We start from the raw sequence: 22,188 nt of genomic DNA, 5'->3' as shown, positions 1-22,188 counted from the left end.
ACTGCTCCCAACCGCCAAAGCCTAATTATCTTTAAAAACAACCACTGAAGCTGCAGGGCCAGAAAAAGTGGTGATATGAGTTCTGAGCTTCCTCATTCAGGATTTCTTCCATGTTCCAAGTATCCTCAAAAACTGGAAGGTGAGGTGTTTTACAGATGGGCATTCTAGCTAGACTGAGTTCTGAGGTGACACCCAGCTACACTGAGAAGGAGTTCTGCTCACCATGGCCCAGAACCAGTGACGGAGAGGACATCTCAAAGTACAGGTTGAGCCCACAAAGTGGTGGCCCTCAAAGGTGTACCAATCATTTCTGAGTACTGCGTAACTATGAAGTAGTCCACTAGTGCAAAGCTATCAGTTGTCATTGTTAATATTAAAATTAAAACAATGAAACCTCAAGGTGCAAGTCTTTGGGTACAATTCCTCTGACTTAAACTTTTTGGCACATGAGCCTCTACCCCAGCGGTTCTCAACCTGTGGGTTGCGACCCCTTTGGGAGATGAACGGCCCTTTCAGAGGGGTCACCTAAATACATCCTGCATATCAGATATTTACATTACGATTCATAACAGTAGCAAAATTAAGTTAAGAGGTAGCAATGAAAATAATTTTATGGTTGGGGGTCACCACAACATGAGGAACTGTATTAAAGGGTCGTGGCATTAGGAAGGTTAAGAACCACTGCTCTACCACATGCAGCTTGTCCCTTGCTACCAGGAGACACTTGCCAGTATTTTCATTTTGTGAACATCCAACCAGTTAACGCCATGTGATGTATCACAGAATGTGGGCAGGTTCACACTTCAACAGGACAGCCTGAGGGACCTTACATGCTGGCAAATGGTCAAGCATGCTATGTCCTGTCCTGGTCCATGGGCTTCACTCATTCCTGAAAAGGCCACTGTCCTCAAGGCTCCACCACACCTCTCCCACAAAGACCAGGGAGAGCACAGGTGAGGTAGGAATGTCATCACGAATACTGTTTTCTGTAATATGTATTTCTCAAGCCCACCTTTATAACGATGGCTAAGATCACCTAGGTACCTCACTCTGGGGATTCTCATGTTTGGGAATGGTGCTTGTTACAAACACCTCAATATTCAGGAAAGTCAGGACAATGACAATTATTTCCTCAGGGCCTGCTGAATCCCAGCACACTTAGACTCATCTCTTTCAGAGCAGTCACTGAAACAGGGTTCACCAAGGCAGTTAGTGACAAAGAGAGCTCAGATTTGCCAGCGACACATTCCAGGTGAATTTGTAGGAAAGCTGGATGCACGAGTCAATCCATCCCATACCTCACATGACTCCCTGGCCAAACCTAATTTTGTTATTTTCTCATGACATATTAGATGAGAATGAAAGCTCAAATGCTTGGTCATCCTGGCCATCTGCTTGATCATCCTGACTATGCCAGGGGCTCTGCTGCTGGTACCTCGGGCTCCACACCAGCTTGTGCCTTTCTTCCTGGTCAGCCTCTCCCTCAGCTACAGGAAGTGGCCATGCCAGCCAAGAAAATGACATAGATGAAGTGGGACCACCAGTCAACACTGTGAGGCCGCCTAGAGGAGCTGACTCCCCACGTCAGGAGCCAGCGTTCTAGAGAACGCTGCTGTGAAGCCCAGGCCTCCTCACTCAGTGCTGGGCATTCACTGTTAAACCCAGGAAGAGGCTGGGACCACCCAACAGTTGACACAGTGGAGACGGTCTTCATGGCTGGCAATCCTCCCTTCTATACAGTTCCAAGGCTGTCTGAACTCAGGCCCTAGGGCTTTCTGATCAACTTTCTTCACAGCTGACCACAACCAAGTGGGTGACCAACAAGCCCCACCCATGGAAGGCTATCTTCTTTCTGGAGGTGACCTGCCTTTCCCTGCTCAGACACACTATACTGCTAAATGCAGCCTGAATTCTCTCATTTCCAGTATCAAAAGAAGTCTATTGTAAACCCAGGGACACTCTAAACCACATCAAAACGAAACACTCCACAACACACTGGGACACATGTAGACTTGATGCTGAGCATCTGGGAAATGTTTACAACACAGTACGAAGGTGGTCGAGGATAGCATAGCTGGTCTGAGCCCTGCCTTGGCCTCTGACCAGCTCCTGCGCAGGAACAAGCTGCTGGATGCAGGCTGTTTCTGCACCTCCAAACTGAATGGCAGTGGTTCCAGATTCGCAGGTTGTCAGGAAGGGGCACAAAGATCTTTCAGGAAAGCACTCAAGAGGGTCTGAGATGGAACAAGTTTTCTAAAAAGAGACTTCGCCACACTCCCTGAGTCACATTGGAATTTGCCAATTCCCTGGCAGTATGTGTCAGAGCCCAAACAAAAATTCATTTAGCCTGGAGGTAAGCAACAATTGTCTATAGTCAGGCCCCTGACCAATGGGCACACAAGGCGGAAGAGGCCATCCAGCCCTGTACCTATGCACATTGCAGGTGGCCCATAGCCGACATAAACTCCATGTGGTATCCACCTGGCAAATTCTCCTTCCCGCCTGCCGTGCGGCCCTGCATCTATGGGCTTGGGGAGACAATTGTTCAAAGGACCAACAGGACAAATATGACAGAGGCCTTTGGACAAGGATGACAAAGTATGTTCCTTCCCAAAGGTGCTTTAAACAGCCTTCAAGTTTAAGAACTGCCAGCAGACCCAGCCCCCACCCATACTCCAATAAACATACTCATGGGCCTTTGTCTAAGTTGACCATCCCAAATAATCACAATGCTTTCCTTCAAGTTGTGGGCAAGAAACACAGCAGATGTGAAAGATACTCCTCCAAGATAAAACCGAATGCAGGAAGGTGACAGGCACTACTGCAATACCTGCAGCTTAGCAAAAATCCTAGGAATTTTAGCCCAATCCTGCCTTAAGTGTCAAGTTAACGGCAATGGGAATCAGAAGGCATTCTTACTGGCCTCATATAGATCAGAGCAAGAATCCAAGTGAAAAAAAGGCAGAACCCGTGAAAGTTCTCAAAGGCACATGTGGGCCTAGCCAGCTGGAGCATCTCTGCCAGGGAGAGCACAGTGGAACAGGGTGCAGGGTCCACAGCCCTGGCCGCCTGTTCAGGACACACACACCAGTGATCAAGGAACCCACCTGGTCCCAGGACACTGTATCCAGCTGGGCTGCAACCACAGGAAGAGGACAGGCAGCCAGAGAGGAAGACTAGTGTGAACAAACATGCACATCAGGAGTGCAGAGAATGCAGAGAACATCAAGTAACCCTACTTGCCTGGCAGGAGATACAGACACAGAAAAAAGAAGGGTGCTACAAAAGAGAAACAAAGGATTAGAAGCAATCTTGACTTGAGAGTAGAAAAATTCAAGGAAAGAGAATAAAAGGTCCTCCTATATAATAAAGGCCTCCTATATAATAAAAGCCTAATATTCTAAGTGTCCGACAGTTCATGCAACCCTTCAACCATTCGCTATGACATGCACTGACCACCAGGGGGCAGACGCTCAGACCGGTAGGTTAGCTTGCTGCTGGCATCCAGCCAATTGGGACTGGGCAAGAAGGGCCGACACTCCCTGGAGCCCTCCCGCGGAGAACCCATTGTGGCCCTCGAGTCAAAAGTTTGCTCACCCCTGGCCTAGCCTGTGCCCTCTCGCAATCTGGGACCCCTTGGGGGATGTCAGAGAGCCGGTTTCGGGCTGATCCCTGCAGGCCAGGCCAAGGGACCCACCGGTGTACAAATCTGTGCACTGAGCTCTAATCTATAACAATAAAAGGGTAATATGCTCATTAGACCGGACGTCATCCTTCCTGACTAAGCTGGTACCAGAGGGAAGCCAGCCCGGGTCCTGGGTGCCTGCTGGTGGTCAGAGGAGGGAAGCCGGGTCCCAGGTGCCGGAGGGAAGCCAGTGCCGGCAGCCAGGGGAAGGAAGGCCTACTCTTGCACGAATTTTCATGCATTGGGCCTCTGGTATATAATAAAAACCTAATATGCTAAATGTCCAAAGTGTTCAACCATTAGACCAGTCGCTATAATGTGTACTGACCATAGCGGGTAGATGTTCTGACTGGTAGGTTAGCTTGCTGCTAATGTCCGGCCAGTTGGGACTGGGCAACGGGCTATACACGTCCTGGAGACCTCCTGCAGTCCCTGCCCGGCCCCAATCGTGCACTTTTAAAGATTAAAAGTTTAAAAATAAGATAGGCCCTAGTTGGTAGTTCAATTGGTTAGTGTTGTTCCAATACACCAGCGGTTCTCAACCTGTGGGTCGCGATGCCTTTGGCGGTCAAATGACCCTTTCACAGGGGTCGCCTAAGACCACCCTGCATATCAGATATTTACATTACAATTCATAACAGTAGCAACATTACAGTTATGAAGTAGCAACGAAAACAACTTTATGGTTGGGTCACAACATGTGGAACTGTATTTAAAGGGCCAGAAGGTTGAGAACCACTGCAATACACCAAGGTTGCACATATGATCCCCAGTCAGGGCACATAAGAATCACAACCAATGAATGCATAAATAAGTGAAACAACAAAATTCAACGTTTCATTCTCTCTAAAAATCAATAAATCGATTTTTTAAGTCTTAAACCTCCCTCCCTACTCTCTTTGCTAAAATCAATTTTAAAAAGTGAATAAATAAAATGAAATGATAAAACATAAGGTCTGGAGAATCAATACAAAACCCACCATCATACAAAGGCAAAGACATTACCAACGAAATAATAAAAAGCAACAGCCAAGGGCATGCTCCTTTAAACAGAAAGAATCTGAGGGCACATAGCAGAAATGAACTGAGCCATAACTTTGCCTGGCGTCTAGAAATCCCACCCACACAGGACATGAGTGTGGGGGCAGGACCATGGTCCTCCATGAGAGAGTGAGTTTCAGATTGCATTAGAATTCTCATCAACTTTATGAATGCCAGATGACAATAGAGCCCTGGACCTGAGAAAATTATTTCCACACTGAAGTACCAAATTCAGCCATACTGTCGATGAGAGTAAGAATTGAAGATAGCTTCAAAAAACATGCAGAAAAGTGGTGTTAACCTCCTCTGTAGCCTGTACCCCTCCAGGGGGGGGGGGGGTGTCAGCAGACTATAGCCTCAGGTTAAAGCCAGCCATCTCCATTGGACCTAAGAATGAGTTTATATTTTAAATCCTTCAGGGATTGGGGGATGTCGACAAGAAAATCAAGGTTAATATTTCACGCCCTAGCTGGTTTGGTTCAGTGGATAGAGTTTCAGCGTGCATACCCAAGGGTCCCAGGTTCAATTACCATCAAGGGCACATGCCCAGGTTGCGGGCTTGATCCCCAGTGGGGGGCGTGCAGGAGACAGCTGATCAATGATTCTCTCATCATTGATGTTTCTTTTTCTCCCTTTCCCTTCCTCTCTGAAATCAATAAAAAAATATATTGTAAAAAAAAGATTAATATTTTGTGACACATGAAAATTGCATGAATTAGAACTAAATTTTATTGGACCTCAGTCATGCCCAGATTGCAGCCCTAATCTACAGATGTCTTCACACTGTAAGGGTGGGCAGACTGGACAGAGCACAGCCCTAAGGTGTTTCCTACCCAGGTCCCCTTCTAGTGCAGCAGTTCTCAGTGTTGTCTGTGGGCTTTGAAGATAATCGGACCTCCCTCCCTCCCTCTCTCCCTCCCTCCTTCTCTTCCTTCCTCTCTCCCTCCCTCTCATATCAATTAAAAAAATTAAAAATAAAACATATCACCAGGTGAGGATTTAAAAAATGATAAATTTTATTAAACTGTAAACCTTGAATTATTGTCCTTCCAATATTCAGTAACAAGATGGAAGTATTGTGTGAAGCACTTCTGCTGCATATCAAAGCATAACATTTACCTGAAGAAGAGCTTCTGCAAATATCTGAGTGGCAAGCTAAACTGGCAGTGGAACACAAGTTTTACATGAAAGACTCTTTCAGACAAACTATTATTATTAAGAACCAGGTATCTGGAAGTTACTTCATCAAAAATGAAGAAACCGAGCCTATCGCTTCAAGGAAAATTAATAGTAGTTGTGGCCAATAATGAAATTTGAACTTTCAAGTAAAATCAGCATTTTAGAAAACGTGTATCCACCTCCATTGGCTTGACAGCAGCTCAATGCTTAAAGACATTTTAATGAGATCAGTGGTAATATAAAAAGGTTATTTTGTAAATAATGTGTAATATAACGTCAACATTTGGAAGATCTGCATAATTCAGTGAACCAATTTTCCAAATGGCCAATTTGGGATATTATAAAACTATACACAGGAAAGACCCATCCATGCACAGAACACACCAATGGGATTGCAGTGCCAACACTGAACTAACAGGGTTTTCACAGCCTGTGCTGCAACTCCTGTCAAAGTAGAATCCATAATCATGTGATAAAGCTTCCAATATCTCCCCCTCTCCCACTACATGTTTGTTAGAAGCTGGATTTTTTTCATACACTTTAAACAAAACAGCAGAATGCAAACGATGGAGTGCAGATACAGGCAGCAGTGTCCAACTGTCTTTTATTTAAGCTAGATATTAAGAGATTTGCAGATATATAAAATAATGCCACTAATAATTTTTGTGATTTCTTTTGTAAAATAGTTACCTTTCAGTAAGTGTATTTATATTTATACTAGAGGCCCAGTGCACAAATTCATGCACAACTTGAGTCCCTCAGCCTGGCTGGCGATCAAGGCCTATTGGGGTGCCGGCCAGCCAGGCAGAGAGACCCTGCAGGAGGTTGGCCTGCCCCACTTCCCAATAGGGGCCTGGGGGAGGGGCCGCGGGAGGTTGACTGTGAGAGCACACTGACCACCAGGGGGAAGCTCCTGCATTAAGCATCTGCCCCCTGGTGGTTGGTGTACATCATAGCAACTGGTCGACTGGTCATTCCAGTTGTTCAGTCATAACGGTTACTTAGGCTTTTATATATATAGATGTAATGCTTTTAATGAACTAAATATTTAACATTTCTCTGTTATACTTTTTAAGATAATGCTTTAATATAATTTGAAAGCTATAAATATAATGCACATAACAACAGCTTTGTGGGGTCCTCACTAATCCTTAAGCTCAAGAAGTCTGGGAACCTCTGCAAGCACAAGGGCAGTTAAAAGACTTGCATTCAGGAAATGGCGAACCCAAATCAAAAAAGCAATGATGTGAAAGTTATAAAATGACTACTGCACAGAAACCAAATTGCCACACACACACACACACACACACACACACACACACACACACAGGGCGGGGGCGGGGGGTTAGAGAGAGCTCTAGCCAGTTTGGCTCAGTGGATAGAGTGCCGGCCTGCGAACTGAAGGTTGTGGGTTCAATTCTGGTCAAGGGCACACACCTCTGTTGCAGGCTTGATCCCCGGCCCCGGGTCAGAGTGCATATGGGAGGCAACCAATCGATGTCTCTCTCTAACATCGATGTTTCTCGTTCCCTATGCCTCTCCCACTCCCTTACTACTCTCTCTAAAAAATCAATGGAAAAACATCCTTGGGTGACGATTACCAATAACAACAACAACAAAGAACTCAATGCAAATAAACTTAAAATTGAAAGTAAAGGACCTCGAAATTAAAGTCAAAGTTATTTACAAGCTGAAGCAACAGTGTTAAAACAGCATGATGCTGACATAGTGCTGACCAACAGAGCAGAGCCAGAAACAACCCCGTGCCCATAAGTGAGCACTAACTTATAACCACAGAGGGACCACAGGGCATGAAACACAGTTTTGTCCATTAGGTTTTGGGACAAATGAACATTCATATGGAAAAAATAGACATGACTCCCTCTTATACCATACCCAGAAAAGCAGTTTCAGACAGATTACAAATATATTTAGTAGCCATTAAGCTACTAGATAATAGTATAGAAGAGCAGCTTCACAACTTCAAGGTAAAGAAAGATCTTTTAATAAGAAACACTGACCATAAGGAAAGGTCTGAAAATTCTGACACTCCGAAAATAACAAATTTGTTCATTAAAGGTCACCTTTCCTCAAAGGAGAAGAAGAGTATTTGCTACACATACACCTGACAAATAGCTCTTATCCAAAATATATATAAATAAGTCCTACAAATCAATATGAAAAAGACAAACCATCTAATACACAAATGGACAGAAGCCGTAGGCACTACAGAAAAGAGGAAACCCACAAGGCCAGTAAGTAGATGAAAAGTTACCAGCTTCTTTAACAATCAGGTAAATGCAAACAAAAATCAAAATATGATTATCAGGTGTAAGAGAAGATCTACAACAAAGGAAACTGATACATTCTTTTTAAAAATGTTTTTATTTTAAAGAGAGAGGAAGGGAGAGAAACATCTATTGGTTGCCACACACACTCATCTGAACTGGGGATAGAACCCGCAACCTGGGCATGTGCCCTGACCAGGAATAAAACCAGTGACCTTTTGGTACATGGGACAATGCTCAATTAATTGAGCCACACTAGCCAGGGCAAAGCTGATACACTCTAATGGAAGTGTGAACCAATGCAATAAGGCTGGCACGATCTACTCAGACTGAACATACACATATCCTACAATCCAGCAATTTCATCCTGGGCACACATCCAGAAGAAAATGCAAGTACAAGCACGTGTGCATACACACACACACACACACACACAAGAAATGCAAGCACAAATGCACTGGGACACAGGTACAAGAATGCAGCAATGTTTGTAAGAAGCCAACACTGGTAATATGATACCTGTGATCGTGACATGGAATACTATTGCATCAGTGATAATAAACAAATAACCTGAATGAGTCTAACAAATAATGTTGAGAAAAAATACATTATATACTTACTAGATTTCCGAAAACACTAAACTACAGTATTTAGGAATGCAGATTTAGGTGACAAGACTATAACAAAAATAAGGATGTGATTGTCATGAGTCTCGATAAGGATGGGGGCTGGGGCACCATGACTAGGAGGCTGACTAAAAGATGTTACTACATGAAGGGTTATACATGTGTGTTTGTGTTAAGTGAATTACACATTTTCATTTTGTGGATTTTTAGGTGTTATGTTACATTACACAATAAATAAAATTTTAAAAGCTGGATATGTTCAAAACGTGGTACATGCTATACTCTGGCAGGCCTTTAGAAAGAGGAAGGTTAGTTATCTGATCTTGTTGCAGGCCTGGTCTCCATCAAGTGACAGCAGTTCCAGGAAGTGATGGTGGCCCCATCACCCTATGTGAGTGATCCTGTTGAGAACTGTAGCTGTGCAGACATAATGAGGTAGTAGCACAAGGCTCACCAACATTTGGAGTAAACCTAACCTACGCACAAACCACTATAATTGCAGAACAGAATGAAAACGAAAACCTTGATAAATTAAAGGTAAACACATAGCTTTAGAATGTGGGAGGTAAAGAGGGGCTGGAAAAAAACACATAAAACAACACACAGTAAAAACAACAATTGTCTTATACAGAAGGAACTAAGATACAGACTAAATGTGATTAAAGACAAAGAAATAAATGTAGGCATACTCCTGAAAGGCACATAACCGAATAACTAAAAATAATAATGGCCATGAAGCATTGAATGGAGAAGGGGTGAGTCCAAGACATCTTCTAAGGCTAATCTGTATAGAAATTAACTGGTAGAGGTGACCAGGAGGAGACAAAAACACAAGTGGAGAGAAAGATCAGAAAAAGGGCCCAGGCACAATCATGCGTTTCTGCTGTGAGTGCACAAGAGGGACAGCTCTCAAGGAAGGGGCTGTAGAGGGCCCTACAGTATCATTTACACCTCACCCTGCAACCCAGCCATCATACTGCTAAATCTGCCCCAAGATGCATGAACAAGGACAGGAAAAGGTGACACAGGGCAATTTACTGCAATGCTACCTAGAGAGGTCCTGGGACACAAAGCCCACCTAACAAGTGGCTGCTCAAGTCATGTGGCATATCTACACTGTGGAGCAGGATAAAAGGAGGAATGATCTATTACTATGGACTGAGTGCCATATTATCATCAAGTAAAGAAGGCACTTAGAGAGGTGGATATAGCTATGCTTGTGATAACAAATATAGAATATGTGAGGATGGTTTAACATTCAAAAATCAATCAATTCAATCCACCATATTAACAAGCTAAAGACGAAAAATTACATAATCATAGCAATTGATGCAGAAAAGGTATTTAACAAAATTCAAAACTCATGATAAAAACTCTTGGTACAATAGGAGTACTACAGGGGAATATCCTCAATACAGCCAGCATTCTTAACAGTAAAAAACTGAATGTTTTCTACCCAAGATCAGGAATAAAGCAAGGATGGCCCCTCCTACTGCTAAAGGGCATGGCACTGGAAGTACTAGCCAGAGTAATATGGCAAGAAAATAAAATAAAAGGCATGTAGATTGGGAAGGAAGAAATAAAAGAGTAAAACTTTCTACAGTGGACCATCAGTATCTATTGGGGAATTGGTTCCAGAAACCCCCACCCCTTCAACGGATACCAAAAATCAATGAATGCTCAAGTCCCTTATACAAAATGGCATACAGTATTTGTACACAAACTACCCACATCCTCCTGTATACCACCTGTATATCATTTCTAGATTACCTACATTACCCCAAGACAAAGTAAGTGCTATGTAAATAGTAAATTATACTGTACTGTTTAGGGAATGAGAAGAAAAAAAAATGTCTGTACATGTTCAATACAGAAGCATCAACTATGACAGGCCTAACTACATAGCACACTTCAGAAACAACATAACTTTTTTTCAAATATTTTCAATTCGTGGTTAATTGAATCTGCAGATATGGAACCTGCAGATATAGGGGGCCGACATCAGTATTTGATTATGACATGATTGTCTATCTATAACATTATAAGAAACCTACCAAAAACTCCTAATTATGAGTTCAATAAGATTGCAGAATATCAGATCAACACACAAAAATCCACTGTATTTCACAAACCTGCAATAAACATATGGAAACAAATAAAAACACAAAACCATTTACAATTTACTCTAAATAAAAATGAAATGTTTAGGTATAAATCTAAGAAGACCTATAAAAATTTTAGAAAAAAAAAAGGAGAAAACCTTCAAGACCTACGGCTAAAGAGTTGACATGACACCAAAAGTACAATGCATGAAAGAAAAAAATAATCTCAACAAATTTTAAAACTTTAGTCTGTGAAAGACCTAGTTTACAGGGTGAAAAGACAAACTGCAGCAGAGCAGAAAATATCTGCAAATCACAAATCAGACAAGGACCTGTATGTAGAATAAACAAACAATTAAAACAACAGTAAACAACAATCTAACTAGAAAATGGACAAAAGACATGAACAGAAATTTCACCAAAAAAGAGATAAACAGCGACTTCAGGAACTGTGTTATAAAGATGCAGACCACCTGCTAATGTGTTTCCAAAACCAGGGTCAATCCCTGCATCATTTTAGCATAATGAACAGCCATTTTTAAAAAAGTAAAGTAACACAAAACAGAAAGTATCAGGGGTTATCACACACCCCATCTCATTAAGAGTTATTTGGCCAGGCCAGTGTAGCTCATATGTGTTGAGCATTGTCCCATGCACCAAGATTCCTGGTCAGGACACATGCACAAGTTATGGGCTTGATCCCCAGTAGGAGGCATACAGACAGAAAGCAGCCAATCAATGTTTCTTTCTCATCATCCATGTTTTTCTCTCTTTATCTCTCTTCTCCCTTCCTCTCCCTCTCTAAAAAAAATCAATAAAAACATTTTAGAGAGAGAGAGAGAGAGAGAGAGAGAGAGAGAGAGAAGGAAGAAGGAAGAAGGAAGGAAGGAAGTTAGTTATTTGGCAAACATGTCTCGTGTGTGTGTGTGTGTGTGTGTGTGTGTGTGTGTGTGTGTGTGTGTGTGTGTGTGTTGAGGGCAGAGACAAGCTGTCAATTGCCTGAAATTCTGGTCAATTGAGAAATACTGGCCTAACTAGTTAAGAATCCTGTGTTTGTGGTCAGATATGTCTAAGTTTCTTGATCTATAAATAAGAAATTTTCTCATATTAAGAGCTTAGATCAAGTACCCAATCAATGATGGACCCTTCACTACCCCTCTCTCAAGCTGGGAAGGGTGGAGCTAAGGATAGAGACCCCTGAATGTGATGTTCTAAAACACTTCACTTGAGAAAACACTATGATCTGGAACTCTCAGTGAGGACACCTTAGCTTCCACAGTATGTTCTCTGTCCCTCTCTGAGGAACCATTCTCTTCTCATCACGTTATTTCCCCAAACAGTGAGGTCTTGCCACTTCCAACTGCAGGCTGGCAAAGAGCCACAGCTGATGCAAAGTGATAAGACATATCACCCCGCTGGGCACTCAGCACACTGTGAGATCCTTGGGAGAAGCGGCCAGGGTGGCAGACCAGGACCTGACCTGGAAGCAAAGATCAGTGGGCATTAGGCTCTGCCATTCTAGACACGCCCCAGTTGACATGCATGCACAGACCACCAAAGCCATGTCACATCTGCACTGACTTATGCAAAACCTGCAAATAGCCCAAATGTCCCCCCCAGCAGGAGAGCAGATGGACCATGGTGGAGCCATGATAGCACACTGTGAATAAGTTTCCCACAGTGCTAGAAGTGTATTGCGTGGAGGGGGGGTGAGAGCTGGGGGGTCATCAGACAATTCCCTGTCTTCATTTGAGTGGTTGCACAGTTGTATGTAACCTGTAACCCATCCTCATGGCATAACCATTAGCAGGTGAGGCCTCTGCATTCAGGGGTCTCTGCCACCCTTGAGCTTCAGATAATACTGGCTCTCCCACAAGACCCTGTACCCAATACTTGCCATATTGGCCCCCTCACTACCCTACCTGCCAAAACACCCCTCTGAAAGCTCTGTGCCACCTCAATACCCTGAGACAGAACACCAGGTGCCATCACCTTGGTGTGCAGCCCTGTTTGTGAAGCCCCTTACACATACAGGTTCAGGGGTGAGATGACCCTCCACATAAACCTGAGCTGTGGGCCTATAGAGCAGGATCCAGTCTTCACTGAAAGTTATACCTTGGAGCTACTATTCTCATTTGTTTTGTCGTTTCACCCAAGAAGCACTCCTGTTTTTCTCTAGGCCCACACTTCTAGAGGGTGATAAGCAGATATATAACAACTGGTGGCAGGACACTACTATGTGACATGCTTCAATCTGACTGATGACTCTCAGGTAGATTTTTTTATTAGAGTTTCTAAATTAAGAAGTGATGGTCGACACCACAGGAAACTCAACTTTCCCTGCCAGTTGGTTCAAAAGCTATAACTGTTACTTTACTGATGGGTTTTTGGCCATGGGACCCCACAGCCAGGAAATATGAGGACTCAGAACTACTATCCTCAGGAGTAGAAAAGGTCCAAAGCCAAGGTAAGGGCAGAAGTTTATTTTGTTCACTCTTTTCACCAGAGCCTAGAGTGGCCTGGCTGGGATAGGTACACAAGAAACACTTGTTGAACTCTGGCCAGGTAGCTCAATTGGTTAGAGTATCATCCAGATACACCAAGGTTGTGGGTTTGGTTCATATCAACCAACGAATGCATAAATAAGTGGAACAACAAAACCTATGTTTCTCTCTCCTCTCTCCCTTCCTCCCTCTCATCAATAAATAAAAATTTTAAATAAAGAACATTTATTGAATAAACACACACAAGAGCACCCAACACATACACCCTTAAAGACTGCATCCCCAAGCCCCTTCATGGAAAATTCTTTGCACTTTCCTACAAGATTCAGATAATAACCACCAACTCTGCAACAATGATGAGAACCTAGAACTTCCGTAAGGCATGAGGTGCCTTGTTTACAAGAAATTCCTTGCAAGACGGGAGGGAAGCCACCTGCTGAAGCAGGTCCTCCTGAGGAGCGTGGCTGACATGTCCCTGCAGTTCATCCCACTCTGTACAACTATCAGCACTCTTGTGCCACCCCCAGGATAGTCTAACTCTAGGACTAGAGACAAACCAAAGGAGAGATGGTAAAAGGGTTTCATACAAGTTTAATATTTTAGATATCAAGAAACATGTTCCCTTTGGAACTGCAAATTCAAATGTCAAAACAAAATACACAGGGTAAAGCCATTAAGCAGAGCACTCCTATTAAATATTATAAGGAGGAGACATAACTAGTGGCTCTTATTCCTACCCGTGATCAGACCCAGCAAGTGACACAGGCGCCGGGTCGCAGCTGTGAGACACTCACTTACACAGAATTACTTTTAATTCTGTTGAACAATATATGCTCCAACAACAGAGATGATGTGTATGTCTCCTCCCTCTTTTGCCTCAGCCCAGTGTGCAGACATAGGCAGCTCTGAACATATGGACATTTCAGGAAACCCAAGACTCCAAGTGTACTGTCCTGCAGCCCCACATCTCATGGCGGCATTCCCGCCTTGCCAACTCATCCATGTCTCTATCCTCTATTTATTAGCCCACATTCCTACATCAACCTCTTGGCAGAAATGAACAAGCAGTTAGGGTACACATCTACATGATATTGCCAAGTGGTCTAAAGAAAGGCTGCCCCATGCAAAGCCTCATTGAGAGACATGAGGCACCCAGTTCCCTGGCCCCCATACTTGCCAAAACTGCTTTTCAAAAATTTTATCATCAACCTACTGGGCCCAGATGATCTTACTAGTGTGAGTGGCTGCCTGTCCACATGCATCTCTTCTGTCTGACCACCTGCACCCCTCAGTTAGTCATCTGCTCTGCATGGATGACTGTGCTCCTCTATGTGCAGGCATAGTGGTTTCAGTTGGCATGCATGTCTTCTTTTTAGTAGTTACATATTGATTGAGAGTATATTTTAAAGAAAACAAAAGGATTATAGCTCAGCCTTTGACCAATGCTAGGAGAGTGAGAGCGACCCAGGACGTAACACCAGCCAGAGTTACATGGGTAGGGAGAACTTGAATTTCAATCATTGGAGCCAAAGTAATGACTCATCCTCCTCCCTCGTTCTCAGCCCACCAACTAAGCTTGAACCTGTGTTCAACCCTGTGTCCAGTCCCAGCCAATTAGGCACACCTGCTGAGTCTGAGGGTCCTGCCTTCCCAAGCTCACTGTTTCATGTGGGAAACACTAAGGTAGGCTATAGTGTTGCCACATCCCTCCACCATCTCCATCATCAGATGCTGAGACCAATCTAGCTACCAGGACACACAATGTGGGTGATGCCCCCAGAAGCATCATCCACTAGACCAGGGTAGGTACATCTGCAGTCCCACAACAACATACCTCTCCCATGAAGTCATTCACATCCATCTGTCCATGCCAGGTACCACCAAGGCACTCGCCCTGTCCATGTGTTGTTCTAAGCGGCTGCACCCTGCATGACCTTCCCTCAGTGTCACACGGCAATGTTCCCCAGGATGAAACCTAAACCAGGACAGCCATCTGTTTACTACAGAGGGTATTGACAAATGCTGACTTGCTGTCAGTTTGAAAAAGACCTGTCTAATTGTAAATAGTGTATTCACAATACTGTTTTAGTTTTCTAAAACAGAAGACTTTTTCCTGAAAAAAGCTACCAAAATAACTACTATCTTTGCTTTCCTTATGGTTAGATAATCAACCGGGTAAAATAATAGTTTCCCTCTTTTAAATGAAAGATTTGCCAAATGGATTCTTGGAGCAAAAGCCTAATTACTAACTAAACCATCCTATATAATAAAAGCCTAATATGCAAATCGACTGAAAGGTGGAACTACCGGTTGCTATGACGCTCACTGACACCAGGGGGCAGACGCTCAACGCAGGAGCTGCCCCCGGCCAGGGCCAGTGAGCAGGCGGCACCAGATCGCCAGCCAAGGCAGGTGCCAGAAGGGGCTCCCTGATCACCCCACTAGTCACCCCACAGATCGACCCTTATCGCCAAATAGGCCTAGGGACCCTTCCATATCTATCGGGAACCATCTCTTAGATTTAAAAATTAAAACCTGGCAAGGCTACTCTAACACTGAAAAAAAAAAGGATGATGCAGTGATGACATGCATGGACTCTGTACATTTTGTGGTCAGCCCTGATTCTGACACTTATAACTGTGTGACAAAGCCAATTACTTAACTTCTCTCTACTTCAGTTTTTCTGCCCATAAGATGGGAAAAATAGTTCTACTGCCTCAGAAGGATCATATATGTACTACTTTTTATAATCAGGGCAAAAAAATGTAGCTGCCCATACAACAGCAAAATGCCTTTTACATGTGTGAAAAGTATGGTCACTGGTGCATGCAGCATCCAGAATTGCGAGAGGGATGTCCGACTGCCTGGCCCCCAAGGGGTCTCGGATTGCGAGAGGGTGCAGTCTGGGCTGAGGGAGCCCCCAACCTCCCCACCCCTGCATGAATTTCATGCACCGGGCCTCTAGTCCAGAAATAAACCCATAATGAAGCCACCTACTTTCTCCTCAAAGTCACCATCCCCAGAGTCTCATCAGAATCAGTAACGTAAAACTGGAAAGAGATCTAGTGTCCACTGGTAACTGATGCTTAACCTTTGAACTCAACCAGAAGAACATTCTGAGTAACTGCTCATCAACAACTATACCCACTTCAACATCCCCCAACCCCAGCAATTCCCCCTATTCTTTTAACTACAGGTCTCACAAATACCAGAACTGAATAACTTTAGACAAAATATCCTAAAGACCTGTTTGTGATGATGGTCAACAAAAATGTTTCCTTCATTGTTCTTGTGGTTAAAAGAGGATAAAATTGAGTTCACATTTGTGAAAACAGGAGGTGTAGGTTCAAAAGTGGGAGGGTGGCTGACAACCTTGTGACACTTCCAGGCTTGCCCTGCACCACCTCACCAGTTAGGGCTTGGCATGAACTTGGTGAACATTTGGGGCAAACACGCTGATAAGCTGAACAGCCCTAGACAACCCTCCCATAGGAAGCCACGGCCTCTGCTGAGCCCAATGAAACAGGAGTTTCCTGTTTCCTTAGAAACACTGCAGGCAGATCTCCTGTATCCCACTAGGACAGTGGTCAGCAAACTCATTAGTCAACAGAGCCAAATGTCAGCAGTACAATGATTGAAATTTCTTTTGAGAGCCAAATTTTTTAAACTTAAACTATATAGGTAGGTACATGGTTATTAACTTAATTAGGGTACTCCTAAGGCTTAGGAAGAGCCACACTCAAGGGGCCAAAGAGCCGGATGTGGCTCGTGAGCCATAGTTTGCCAACCACTGCACTAGGACATTGGCATCACCAGCTCAGAGCACAACAAATGCATTGACCATGGCCTGACATAACAAAAACTTTAATCCCAGACTGCTCACCTTTGCAAAACCAAGTAAAAGGCTTCTCCTAGCTGGATAACAAAGTGTCTGAAGAAATTAAGTTATTTTTCTTTATTAAAGGGGCATTAACTGAGAGAATATATTTAAAATACCCTACTTCCTTTGGAAGGAAACAAAGCAGCTTTATGTATAAGAGTCATAAAGTGCAAACAGCCCAACTGTCCATTAACAGATCAATGGAGCCCAAATGGTGTGGCTCAGTAGTTGAGTGTCAACCTATGAACCAGGAGGTCACTGTTCGATTCCCGGTCAGGGCACATGTCCTAGTTATGGGCTCGATCCCCATTGGGAGGCATGAAGGAAGCAGCCAATCAATGATTCTCTCTCATCCTATATAATAAAAGTATAATATGCAAATTGACAGGCCAGCCAAGGTGCATGCCAGCAGGCAGAGGGAGGGGACAGTGATCAGTGGCAGAGGAGGGGCGGGGGAGGGCTGGCTGCCTCCGTCCCCTGATCTGCCCACCCAGTAGCCTCCCACAGAGGGAGGCCAGACTGTGGCTGAGAGTGGGCCCCAGCCTTCAGTCGGACATCCCGTGAGGGCTCCCAGACTGTAAGAGGACGCAGGCCAGGCTGAGGGACCACCCCCCAGTGAATGAATTTTCGTGCACCGGGCCTCAAGTCATTGATGTTTCCATCTCTCTCCCTTCCTCTCTGAAATTGATAAAACTCTTTTTAAAGAGAGAGATCAATGGATAAGCGAGCTGTGCAGTGATCATACTTGGGAGACAATTCAGCAGTAAGAGGGAACTACTGTACACACATCAGCATGGATTAATCCCAGAGAGAAATGCCGAAGGAAAACCCAAACACATAGACAGGTGCACACATTTTGTATACAATGCAATTCTGATTAGATGAAGGTGACAGACACTCAACAGGGAAGGAGTCTGACTATAAAGGAGCTCACAGAAATGGTCTGTATCTTAAAGGGAGAAGGAGTTCATATGGGTGTATACACTTATAAACTGAGCGCTTAAAACCTGTGCATTTTATTCATGTCTAAATTACATCTAAATTTAAAAAGAGGAAAAAATGTACATTTACTTTTAGAAAACATCAGTAGGGTTGAATGGTAGCCACCACCCCAAAATATATGTATCCACATGGAACCTGTGAGAGTGACCTTACTTGGAAAAAGGTCTGTGCAGATTTAACTAAATTAAGGATCTCCAATTAAGATTATCCTGAATTATCTGGAAAGACCCTAAATCCAAAGACCTTAAATCCTTATAAGAGAAGGTAAAGGGAGATTAGGGAACGAGGAGGCAGCCATGTGAAGACATAGGAGAGACCAAGTGGTAGTCACAAACTAAGAATTGCTGGGACCCACCAGAAACTGGAAGAGGCCAGGGAGGATTCTGCCTGGGAGCCTTTGAAAGGATATGGCTCTGCCAGCACCTCAAATTCAGAATTCTGGCCTCTAGAATTATAAAAATAGATTTTGGATAAAGTCATCACCCAGTTTATGCTAAATATTACAGCAGCCCTAGGAACTAACACATCTATGCAAAATAAAGAAACTTGTGAATTGTCCTATGATTGACCACTCCTGTGTCCTCGGGCCTTCGAGACATCACTGACGTGACATGCACCTCACACTGCAGGTCAGCAGAAGCTGCACTCTGGCTTTCCATACTGTTGTCCTAGGACCACTGGAGAAAGGTGGCACCCCAGCTCCTGGGAGTATCACCACCCAGTGGAAGAGCCTCAGTTGTATAAAATGACTTTAACCATGGCTATTCCATGCCTAAGAACATTCATCACAGAAATTGAGTGTTTACAGTAAACTGAAAGGGGTCTCTGTTGAGCCCAAAGCAATAAGCTAGGAGGCACTTGCTGTTCCACACTGGAGAAACAAAACTGCTGAAAGGGGACCCAGACAGGGCCCTCATAAGAGCTCAGACTAGGGATAACAAGTGGCAGTGCTCACAGGCCCAATTGAGGCTTTCCTCCATGCAGGGGATGGGCAACCCTGGGAGTGGAATAGTTTTCACATCTGTAAATGGTTATACAAGTACCTACATAATGTCCTCAATGTTGCCTCTTAGGTTGCAAAGCCTGAAATATTTACTATCTGGCCCTTTAAGCTAGACAGAGGTGCCTATAGTAATCATGAATAGAATACTAGTTTCTACAAAATAGCTCTAAGATCTACCAAAGTGGAAAGGTAGAGATTGATAGTGAAAGAAAGCAGACTATAGAACAGTATGATCTATAAATGTTTTACTAAAAGTAAAACAATATAAAATATAAGTTATGCATGAAACAAAAACCGAGAAGTTATTAACACTGGTGATTTGAGTAGTGGAAATGTATTTTTTAGGAAGTTTTGTTTATTTATATTTTCTACCATGTGTATATATCGTTTCTGTAATCTGATTACAGGAAAAAATACATAAAACTTCTATGTGCATTCACAATATCTTACTTGTATAACAGTTTATGTTTACTAATCATTTCACCTACACGAACTGGATAAAAAAAAACCCCATGAGTTTTGCCACCAGACATACTAGTATATTTCACAGGTGAAAAACTAGAAATTCACATAATATGAATGACATGCCCAGAGCTGGCAAGTGAGAAGCTCAGAGAACAACACTAAATCTACATCCTATCTGGAAATTTCCTTCAGTGCTGCCTATCAAAAGTCCATAATCATAATAAAAGAAGTATTATTATTAAGGTAAAAAACGATGGGTTAGAAAATAAAAGGACCTTAGACACATGTGAATTCCTCCTATATATAAACAAAGGAGTAGATATGGCCAGGTTGGCTTTAGAATTTATACCCACCAATTAAAAACAAATACTCAACTATGAAACTTTCTTTTACAAGTTGCAAACTGGCAGAGTCAGTCAACAACAGAACACTGAGGTCAAATTCTAAAGCCCCCAAAATCCATAGTAGCTATTCTGTACCAACTATGATTTACATTCATAAAGTGTCAAGTGTAAAAGCAGTTCTTTTTCAAACCATTCGAGGAATTTGGAATGCCCCTAAATTTGTTTGAAATGGGTTATTGTATTTTATGATTTCTTAATAAGAAATATTTTCTATCCTTATTTTATAACAAAGAAACACTGACTAATATTAAAATGTTTCAAGCATACAGAAAATATGAAGAATAACAACAAGCACTCATGTTTCCACCATCTGTTCATTTTGCCATATTTGCCTTGGAATCTTTTTAATACAAAAAATATTACATACACAGTTGACGTCCCTTATGTAACTCCCATTCTGTTCTCATTTCTCCTCCTCTCCAAAGATTCTGGATTTTGATGCTCATTATTCCTATACATATTTTTATACTTAGCTACATGTAAACCTATAAATGTAATATATAATGTTTTTACAGGAAACACATTACATGAATCATCGTGCACTTTTTCCCCACAAGAATATGCTTTGGGCATTTATACATGCTTTTGTTCCATGCAGTTCTACTTATTGTAATTGCTGTGTGGTGTTGTCTGAAAAACACACATTCTGTTTTTTGAATGTCATTTGTTTTGTTCCAACCCACTGATACTACTAATGATGACACAATGAACATTCGCCCATACACTTCTTTAAGTATATATCTAAGAGTTTCCTTTAAGGTTTACAACTAGAAATAGAAATAAAAGAAACTAACTGTAAATGCTTTTAACAATCTGATGAAGCTTCACACAGGGTAGTTATTCACAGTGCCCTCTTTTACTTCTAATTAGGGCATGTGTCTTACATTGTAAATGTTTCAATAGATCTTGGTTGGAAAAGGTACTCTGTATGTAACAAACTCTTTAGTGGAACAAGAGTATATTCTACAAAATCATTTCATAATCAAGAAATTTCATTTAAATATGTACTATAAATTCAAATGACAATATAAGGCTTTCCTGGACGAACATCTAAGACAAAGTTTAAGGCTACCTGAGCTGAGATGAGAGAACAATAATCCAGTGAGTTCTGAGATTCCACAAATCACACAGGGAAAGTATAGATGTATGCATTTTCCTTAGGAGAGAACCCATAGCTTTTATTGATTTTTAGGTGCATGGCCTCCCAAAAAAGATTAAAACAGTTGTTTTTTCTGAATGTTGCAACGTGGCAAGTGAATGTTAGCAACCAAGTGAAGCACTAGAACACTTTACTTTCCAAATCCAACCTTCCAGACTAAAAATTTACCAACAAACCCAGAAGAAGAGAATATAAGTGATTTCAGCCTTCCTTAACCGGGGGAGGGAGGGGGGAGAGAATAAATCATAATCCAAGCCAATGATTAACATTGTTTATGTGTAATATTATACAGTTTTCTAAAATTGATATTTCCATTGAGAAACGTCTAAAACCCAAGTCCACAGTTCTGTTTCTGAAGAGAATGAGAACAACTAAAAACACTAAAGTTCAGCTGCAACCGTGACGTGAAGAAAAGGTGAAAACAATACTTCATTCTGTTTTTCTCCATATTAAAGTGCATCACAGGATTTTTCTTTTTAAGTTATTAGGTAAAGTAATCAGACAATCAAATTAAAAGGGAGCAGGCAACGTAAATTGAAACAGGGCAATCTGCAGATTACTCCAGCATTCACCCACAATGCCCTCGTATGAATAGACCCCACCAAGCTGTTCCCACCTTCCAAAAGGACTGTATGGATGGTGAGACTGAGGCTCGTCATCTTAGCAATGGCTCTAAACATATGTACAGTGGCACCAAATGATTTCTGAAAGCTGTAAATAGTGGATAATGGCATAAAAAGCTCCGATAAAGCAAGGATCACACTCCCCTGAAACCCACCCATTCTTTAAATCCCACTGATAACAACTGAGAGCAAATCAATGTATGCAAATGCGCTTTTAATCCTCTGGA

General features: G+C 42.6%; 1 protein-coding gene across 7 annotated transcripts in view; it reads right to left on the bottom strand.

The window, feature by feature from the left end:
- The window catches only part of ANKRD11 (ankyrin repeat domain 11), a 220,659-nt gene that overhangs the window by 67,764 nt on the left and 130,707 nt on the right, over positions 1-22,188 (bottom strand). Inside the window, exon 1 of one of the 7 annotated variants that reach the window (XM_015562955.1) lies at positions 21,955-21,979. The exons of the other annotated variants lie outside the window; for them this stretch is intronic. The gene's annotated coding sequence lies outside the window, so the exon portion shown is untranslated. Of the gene's footprint in view, positions 1-21,954; positions 21,980-22,188 lie in introns of those variants that run through there. 7 annotated transcript variants of the gene reach the window in all.

This window comes from Myotis davidii, unplaced genomic scaffold, assembly GCF_000327345.1.
Source record: "Myotis davidii unplaced genomic scaffold, ASM32734v1 scaffold77, whole genome shotgun sequence".
Lineage (NCBI taxonomy): Eukaryota > Metazoa > Chordata > Mammalia > Chiroptera > Vespertilionidae > Myotis > Myotis davidii.
This window is presented reverse-complemented; position numbering and strand designations above follow the sequence as displayed.